The sequence below is a fragment of the Berghia stephanieae genome, unplaced genomic scaffold (genome assembly GCF_034508935.2).
Source record: "Berghia stephanieae isolate SIO BIC M18660-M18661 unplaced genomic scaffold, UCSD_Bste_1.3 scaffold2946, whole genome shotgun sequence".
Taxonomy (NCBI): Eukaryota; Metazoa; Mollusca; class Gastropoda; order Nudibranchia; family Aeolidiidae; genus Berghia; species Berghia stephanieae.
Window position 1 is genome coordinate 5,001 of NW_027624118.1, and position 3,405 is coordinate 8,405.

Sequence of the window (3,405 nt, forward strand, 5' to 3'; positions counted from 1 at the left end):
TACTACTACTACAACAACTACTACTTTTCTTATAAAAAAAAATTTAAAAAAAATTAAAAAAAAAAAAATAAATCATTTAAAATGTAAAAAAATTTTTAAAAAGATAATTTTTTTTTTTTAAAAAAAAAAAGTCACAAACGTGGGGTTCCAAAGGGGCACCCTTAAGTACAACCACCCTGACTTTCTTGACTTTGGGGATCGGAGGAACCGGTTTTTTAACGAGTATGGTCGTAGACAAAAAGTTCGAAAAAAGATTTAAAATATATTACTATTTTTTTTTATAAAAATTATTAAAATTACTACTACTTTCTACTACTATTTTTACTACTACTACTACCCACTACTACTACTACTATACTACTCACTACACTTACTTCAATATAAAAACAAAATTTAAATAACAATTTAAAAAACAAACAAAAAAATTTTAAAAAAGTTAAAAATTGTGAAATGATAAAATTAAAAAAAAATGTCACAACACGTGGTCCCAAGGGTCACCCAAATAATACTAACCACGCCTGACGTTTCTTGACTTCGGTGATTGGGCGAGAACCGGATTTTTAACGAGTATGGTCGTTAAAAACGTTCAAATAGAATTTAAAATAAAATTTCTATTTTAATAATTTTTAAACTACTACAACTACTAACTACTACTACAACACTAACTCATACAAACAAAATCTATTCTACTAACAAAATAACTACTACACCACTACAAAAAACTACTATACACACTAAAACCCAAACTACACTTTTACCATAAAAAAAAAAAATTTAAATTAAAAAATTAAAAAACACAAAAAAAATAAATCATTTTAAAAAAAATAAAATTTTAAAAAATATTTAAAATTTTTTAAAAACTTTTTTTAAAAAAAAATGTCTACAACCTGGGGGTTTCCCCGCGGTACCCATTTAATACTAAACCCCGCCTGACGTTGCTTTTCTTCGGGATCGGGAAAAAAAACCGGGATTTTAACTAGTATGGCAGACAAGTGTCGAAAATAGATTTTAAATAATATTACTAATTTTTATTATTATTTTAAATACACTACTACACTACTACTACAAACTACTACCCTTTTTACTCATAAAAAAACAAAATTTAAATTAACAATTAAAAAACCAAACAAATAAACATTTAAAATGTAATAAGTAAAAATAATGAATTTATATTTCTTAAAAACTTTTTTTAAAAAAAAATGTCTACAACACGTGGGTTCCCAAGCGGTCACCCACTAAGTACTAACCACGCCTGACTAGCTTGCTTCGGGATCGGACGGAACCGGTATTTCAACGTAGTAATGGGCCCGTAGACAACAAGTGTCGAAAATAGAATTTAATATAATATTTTTATTAATATTATTATTATACTACTACTACTACTATACTACTACTACTACTACTACTACTACCACTACTACTACTTACTAAATACTACTACTACTATTACTACTTCACTTTTACTGATATAAAAAAGAAAATTTAATTAAAAATTAAAAAACAAAACAAATAGAATCATTAAAAATGTAATAAAGTTGTAAAATAGATGAATTTATATTTTTTTTTAAACTTAAAAAAAGGGTGTCTACAACACGTGGGTTCCCAAGCGGTCACCCATTAAGAAATAACCACGCCTGACGTTGCTTGACTTCGGTGATCTGACGAGAACCGTATTTTCACGTAGTATGGGCGTAGACAACAAGTGGGCGAAAATAGAGTTTAATATAATATTATATTATATTTTTTATTATTTTTATTACTACTACTACTACTACTACTACTAACTACTACTACTACTACTACTACTACTAACTACTACTATCTAATATAAAAGACAAAATTTAAATAACAAATTTAAAAACAAACAAATAAATTATTAAAAATGTTATAAAATTGTTAAATAGATAAATTAAAAAAAAAAAGAGTTAAAAACACTGGGTTCCCAAGCGGTCACCAATTTAATACTAACCACGCCTTGACGTTGCTTGACTTCGGTGATTGACGAGAACCGGGATTTTCAACGAGTATGGTCGTAGACACAAGTGTCGAAAATAAAGTTTAAAATAATATTACAATTTTTTTATTATTATTATTTCTACTATAAATACTACACTACTCTACTACTACTACAACTACTACTACTATACTACTACTACTAACTACTACTACTACTACTACTACTAATACTAACTATTACTACTACTATATACTATACTACTATTTTATTTATAAAAAAAAAATTTTTTTAAAAAAAAAAACACAAACAATAAAAAGTACAAAAACGCCCGACGTTGCTTGAATTCGGTATGACGAAACCGGATTTTCAAGATATGTCGTAGACAAAAAGTTCGAAATAAATTTAATATAATATTATATTTTTATTTTTATTTTTATTATTTTTATTTTTTATTTTTATTATTATATTATTTTTACTACTAAATTATACTACTACTATTTTTATACTACTACTATACACTACTACTACAAATACTATACTACTTTTTATACTACTATAAATTTTACACTACTACTACTACTACTACTACTACTACTACTACTTTTACTGCTATAAAAAAAAAAAAATTTAATTAACAATTAAAAAACACAAACAAATAGAACAAAAAAAAAAAAAAAAAAATTTTAAAAAAAATAAAACCCCCCCGGCCCTTTTAAAACCCCGTTCTTGATTCGGGGATCGAAAAAAGAACCGGGGATTTACTATTTGGGGTAGAAAAAGTGTCGAAAATAATTTTTAAAATAAAATTTTCATTATTTTTATTAACTACTACTACTACTCTACTAACTCTACTACTACTACTTACTACTACAAAACTAACAAAATTTCTTAATACCTACTACTAAACATCTACTACTACTTATACTACAATACACTACACTACACCTACTATTTTACTGCTATAAAAAAAAAAAAATTTTAATTTAAAAATTTTAAAAAAAACAAACAAATGAATATTTAAAATTTAATAAAATTTTAAAAAAATAATTTATATTTCTTAAAAACTTTTTTTTAAAAAAGATGTCTACAACACGTGGGTTCCCAGCGGTCACCCTCTAAGTACTAACCACGCCTGACGTAGCTTGACTTCGGTGATCGGACAGAACCGGTATTTTCAACGTAGTATGGTCGTAGACAACAAGTGTCGAAAATAGAATTTTAAAATATATTGGTATTATTATTTTTATTATTATTACTACTACTACTACTACTACTTATACTACTACTACACTACTACTATTCTACTACACTTTCTACTACTACTACTTTACTACTTACTTTTTGCTATAAAAAAGAAATTTTTTTAAAAATTTTAAAAAACAAACAAAAAATCTTAAAATGTATAAATTGAAAAAGATAAAATTAAAAAAAAATTCAAAACGGGGGGT

The 3,405-nt window shown here is 25.6% G+C and overlaps 2 pseudogenes; both read right to left on the bottom strand.

Annotated features, from left to right (window-relative positions):
• Positions 1-1,582: 1,582 nt before the first annotated feature.
• LOC144961547 (5S ribosomal RNA) lies at positions 1,583-1,697 on the bottom strand (annotated as a pseudogene).
• Positions 1,698-3,038: 1,341 nt separating this feature from the next.
• LOC144961546 (5S ribosomal RNA) lies at positions 3,039-3,153 on the bottom strand (annotated as a pseudogene).
• Between the last annotated feature and the right edge of the window lie 252 nt (positions 3,154-3,405).